Below are 6,171 nucleotides of genomic sequence, written 5' to 3'. Positions count from 1 at the left end.
GTGCAAAGTCCCTGTTTATTCAGCAGGATAAGAATCACTGTACACAGTCCCTGTTTATTCAGGGTAAGGTTCATTCTACACAGTCCCTGTTTACTCAGCAGGGTAAGGATGATTGTACGCAGTCCCTGTTTTATCAGCGGGGTAAGGATCTCTGCTTGCAGTCTGACTATCTGTTGCATGGTTTGGATGGGAAGAAAAAGGGGAAGGTTCTGCTTTGATATAGCTTTAAAAAGTTATTATTCACTGCGACAGGAAGGAAGGGCCTTCTTAAACTACACACTTCCTACTTTACAGAGCTGTGACATCTTGGCCAAGGTGATTGTATCTGATATCTGTATTTTTGTGGGGCTGGGAGGGTAAACAGATCCTGATGGGTGCTATCCCTCTCGTACGCTCCGTTGTTCCATTTGATTTTATATATATATATATTCGTTCGTGGGATGTGGGCATCGCTGGCAAGACCAGCACCTGTTGCCCCATCCCGAATTGCCCTTGAACTGAGGGCAATTTCAGAGGGCAGTGAAGAGAGTCATCCACATTGCTGTGGGTCTGGTGGTCACACGTAGCCCAGACCGGATAAGGATGGCAGATTCCCTTCCTTAAAGGGCATCGGTGAAGCACACCAGGACTGTCACTGACCTCATCTCCTCTGGAGATCTTCCTCCCACAGCTCCCAACTTGATAGTCGCCCAACCTCGGACGGCCCGCTTCTACCTCCTACCCAAAATCCACAAACAGAACTGTCCTGGCAGACCCATCGTGTCAGCCTGTTCCTGCCCCACGGAACTCATTTCTCGTTATCTTGACTCCCTTCTCTCTCCCCTTGTCCAGTCCCTTCCCACCTACATCCGTGATTCCTCTGACACCTTACGTCACATCAACAATTCCCAGTTCCCTGGCCCCAACCGCTTCCTCTTCACCATGGATGTCCAATCCCTCTACACCTCCATCCCCCACCAGGATGGTCTGAGGGCCCTTAGCTTCTTCCTTGAACAGAGGCCCGAACAATCCCCATCCGCCACTACTCTCCTCTGTCTGGCTGAACTTGTTCTCACACTGAACAATTTCTCCTTTAACTCCTCTCACTTCCTCCAAATAAAAGGTGTGGCTATGGGCACCCGCATGGGCCCCAGCTATGCCTGTCTCTTTATGGGGTATGTGGAACATTCCTTGTTCCAGTCCTACTCCGGCCCCCTCCCACAACTCTTTCTCCGGTACATCGACGATTACTTCGGTGCTGCTTCATGCTCTCGTCGGGACCTGGAAAAATTTATTAATTTTGCTTCCAATCTCCACCCCTCCATCATTTTCACATGGTCCATCTCTGACACTTCTCTTCCCTTCCTTGACCTCTCTGTCTCAATTTCTGATGATAGACTGTCCAGCAATATCCATTACAAGCCTACCGACTCCCACAGCTACCTCGACTACAGCTCCTCACACCCCGCTTCCTGTAAAGACTCCATCCCATTCTCTCAGTTCCTTCGCCTCCGTCGCATCTGTTCTGATGACGCTAACTTTAAAAACAGCTCCTCTGACATGTCCTCCTTCTTCCTTAACCGAGGTTTTCCATCCACGGTCGTTGACAGGGCCCTCAACCGTGTCCGGCCCATATCCCGCGCATCCTCCCTCACGCCTTCTCCTCCTTCCCAGAAACATGATAGGGTCCCCCTTGTCCTCACTTATCACCCCACCAGCCTCCGCATTCAAAGGATCATCCTCCGCCATTTCCGCCAACTCCAGCATGATGCCACCACCAAACACATCTTCCCTTCACCCTCCCTGATGGCATTCCGTAGGGATCGTTCCCTCCGGGACACCCTGGTCCACTCCTCCATCACCCCCTACTCCTCAACCCCCACCTATGGCACCTCCCCATGCCCACGCAGAAGATGCAACACCTGCCCCTTCACTTCCTCTCTCCTCACCGTCCAAGGGCCCAAACACTCCTTTCAAGTGAAGCAGCATTTCACTTGCATTTCCCCTAACTTAGTCTACTGCATTCGTTGCTCCCAATGCGGTCTCCTCTACATTGGAGAGACCAAACACAAACTGGGCGACCGTTTTTCAGAACACCTGCGGTCTGTCTGCAAGAAAGACCCAAACCTCCCTGTCGCTTGCCATTTTAACACTCCACCCTGTTCTCTTGCCCACATGTCTGTCCTTGGCTTGCTGCATTGTTCCAGTGAAGCCCAACGCAAACTGGAGGAACAGCACCTCATCTTCCGACTAGGCACTTTACAGCCTTCCGGGCTGAATATTGAATTCAACAACTTTAGATCTTAAACTCCCCCTCCCCCCATCCCCACCCCGTTTCTCCCCCCTCCCCTTTTTTTTCAATAATTTATATAGATTCTTCTTTCCCCACCTATTTCCATTATTTTTAAATCTAAAACTAAAACCTTGTTAGTCTGTCCACCCCACCCCCACTAGAGCTGTACTTTGAGTGTCCTGCCATCCATTCTTAATTAGCACTTTTCTTAGATAATATCACCACCTTCAACACCTCTTTGATCCTTTTGTCTGTGACATCTTTTGATTATCTGCTCCTATCACTGCTTGCTTATCTCCACAATCACCACACCCTCAACTTCTCTCTCCCCCCCGCCACCCCCCCCACCTTAAACCAGCTTATATTTCTCCTTTCTCCTAACTATGCTTCAGTTCTGCCGAAGGGCCGTGAAGGCTCGAAACGTTAACTGATTTCTTCTCCACCGATGCTGCCAGACCTGCTGAGTTTTTCCAGGTAATTCTATTTTTGTTTTGGGTCTTTACAATGATCGTCGTCATGGTCACCATTACTGAGACTTAACTTTCTAACTACCATCTGGTTCACTGATGTCCTTTTTAGGGAAGGAAATCTGCTGTCCTTACCCGGTCTGGCCTACATGTGACTCCAGACCCCACAGCAATGGGATTGACTCTTAACTGCCCCTCTGAAATGGCCCTAGCGAGCCACTCAGTTCAAGGACAGTTAGGGATGGGCAACAAATGCTGGCCTTGCCGGCGTTGCCCACACCCCATGAAAGAATAGTTTTTTGTTTTTTAAAAAATTCCCAAGATTTGTTAATTGAATTTAAGTATTGCTGAGAAAAGAGGCACGTCTAAGCTTTTCGTCTTGCACTCATCAGAACACTCGCAAGAATACCAATGTAAGGGGAGAAAACAACAATTTATACCGTGCGTGAAGAGAGTGCTGATTGGTTGGCAAGTGACGTTGCCATGGAGAATGCACCACTGGGACCGGAATTAAATTTAAATTCCACCAGCTGCCCTGGTGGGATTTGAGCCCGTGTCCCCAGTGCCATTAACCTGGACCTCCTGGGTTTCTAGTCCAGGGATGTTACCAATGTGCCACTGTCTCCACACAGGGAGGAGTTATTCTGGCTGCAGGTGAGCTCACGGGTAGCACCAGCGATGGAATTTCTAACCCTGCTGACCCGGTGGTGAGCCTTCCTTTGGGAGCAGTCCGCTGCCGGACCAGCAAAACTGCAAATCGATTGCCACGTTCCTCAGGAACGCTGGGAATTTTCCCGAGGGTATCGGCCGTCTCCGTGATTCCAAGGCGTTTTCCTCCCTAACTCTCTACCTTTTGTGTCATAGAGAGTCTCTGCGGCACAGAAGGAGGCCAAGCCAGCTCTTCTGCGTCTCAATCCAATCAGTCCCTGTGCAATTTCCAATTGAGATCATTCCTCGTCTCCGCTCCTGCCACCCTTTGTAACAGCGCGTTTCAGGTCGTCACCACTTCACTGCGTGAGCATTCCCCCACTGCCCCCCCCCGCCACCTCCACCCTCTGCATTTCTTGCCCAAAGCATTAAATCTGTGTCCCCCCCTCCCCTAGTCCTTCTATCATCAGCGAATGGGAATGGCTTTTCTTTGCCTGCCTTATCTAAACCTGCCCTAATCGTGTACACCTCTATCCAATCCCCGTTCAATCCCCTTTGCTCGTAGGAGACCAACCCCAGCTTCTCCGACCGAACCTTGTGGCTCAAAATGCCTCATTTCTGGAACCGTTCAGATATATCCCTCCTCTGCATCCGGTTGGGGGGGTAGGGGGAAGGAGGAGGAGGCTGCTAGGGTGGACCCGTGTTCCCGCCTGTTTAAGGTCACGTCCCAGCTACCTGGGAGCGAGCGGCCTGAATACAGGCAGCGTCCGTGGGGAGAGAAACAGTTAACGTTTCAGATCGAGGGACCCTTGAATCAGAACTGGGAAAACACGAGAGATAGGCGGCGGAATAGACCATTCGGCCCATCGAGCCTGCTCCGCCATTCAGTGTACTCGTGGCTGATCTTGGGCTTCATCTCCACTTTCCCGCCTGCTCCCCCATATCCTTCGATTCCACGAGAGACCAAAAATCCGTCCATCCCGGCCTTAACTGTCTTCAACGATGCAGCACCCGCAACCCTTTAGGATAGAGAATTCCAAAAGATTCACAACCCTTCGAGTCAAGTAATTTCTCCTCATCTCAGTCCGAAATGATCGGCCCCCTTATCCTGAGACTGTGTGTGCCCGTGTTTTAGATTCCCCCCGACCAGCGGAAACAACCCCTCAGCGTCCACCCTGTACAAACCCCTTCAGAATTTGGTAGGTTCCAACGAGATCATCTCTCATCCTTCTAAACTCCAGAGAACATGGACAGGATTTACTCAGCCGGTCATCACCAGACAACCGCCCCATCGCAGGGATCGATTTGGTGAACCTCCTCTGTACCGCCTCCGATGCAAGTACATCTCCCTTAAATGTGGAGTCCAAAACTGCGCACCGTTATTCCAGGTGTGGCCTTACCAAAGCCCTGTACAATTGTGGCTCGACTTTATCCCCGTGTACTCCAGCCCTCTCGCAATAATGGCCAACATGCCATTTGCCTTCCTAATTGCTTGCTGCACTCACTTTCCTGCTTTCCTCGAACGAGCATTCTCCCAACACAACAAGTGGGTGAGCAGAGGCTCATTGCCGGCGAAAGTTTCTCTGTAGACCTCGGCTTCACTCTCTGGGTGAGGGCAGAATATTGAGGAAGGAGTGTTGTGGCTACTAGCCTCACATGGAGGGTGAGCTTCACTGACCATGCGGTTAAAGGCTTGGCACTGGCATTCTGTTTAGCCTTTGCTGGCCTAGTTTCCCCCTCAAACGCACCCATACCATTTTTGAAGACCCAGTTTTGGCCTCCTTACCCAAGGAAAAGATATACTACTTGCCATAGAGGGAGTGCAGCGAAGGTTCACTAAATGAATTCCTGCGATGGAGGGATTGCCTGTTGAGGAAAGATTAAATAGACTGGGTCTTTATTCTCTGGAATTTAAAAGAATGGGAGGTGATCTCATTCAAACGTGTAAAAAAATTCTTACAGGGCTCGACAAGGATGTATGCCTTGGCCAGGGTGTTTGGAGCCAGGGGGCGCGGCCTGAGAACAAGAGATCAGCCATTTAGGACTGAGACGAAGAGGGATTTCTTCAGTCAGAGGGTGGTGGATCTTTGGAATTCTCCACCCCAAAAGAGCTGTGGAGGCTCAGTCATTATGTTCAGGACAAAGATCGATAAATTCCTACGTGTTAAAAGCATCAAGTGTTACGGGGGTGACGTGGGAAGATGGCATTGAGGTAGAAGATCGGCCATGATCCCATTGAGTGGCGGAGCGTACTCGGAGGGCTGAATGGCCTACTCCTGCTCCTATTTCTTATGTCCTTGTGTGGTAGCCCATATGGCGGCACTGGTTGTGTGGCTATGCTCAGTATAAATTCCAAACTGCATAGCAGGGAGCCAGGTCTGTGGGCCACTTACAAATTAAAGGGCTCTAGAGAGAGAGAGAGAGACAGACAACAAGGTTGGGAACTTCAAGCAAAAGCTTGTTTGTTTCCAAAAACAAACACTTAACTGGGCATTTCCCCCCATCCCCCCTCCGCCTCCCCACCAAAAAGCCAACCCCGCTCCTTCATGTAAGAGATCTTGAGCCTTCCCTGCAATAACTTAGCCATCAATAAGCCACTTGTTGCTTTTACTCTTCATTTCCTGGCCTAGTCTGGTGTCGCTGGGGCTGTCCCTCCTCGAGAAGCGAAGGTTGTGAGGAGATTCGATGGAGATATTCAAAATCACGAGGGGGGTCTGGACGTAGTAGATATAGTGAGAAGCTCCCCGTTGACAGAAGCGGACACCGACTTAACGTGACTGGCAA

Source organism: Cetorhinus maximus, unplaced genomic scaffold (assembly GCF_964194155.1).
Source record: "Cetorhinus maximus unplaced genomic scaffold, sCetMax3.hap1.1 HAP1_SCAFFOLD_939, whole genome shotgun sequence".
NCBI lineage: Eukaryota > Metazoa > Chordata > Chondrichthyes > Lamniformes > Cetorhinidae > Cetorhinus > Cetorhinus maximus.
This window is presented reverse-complemented; position numbering follows the sequence as displayed.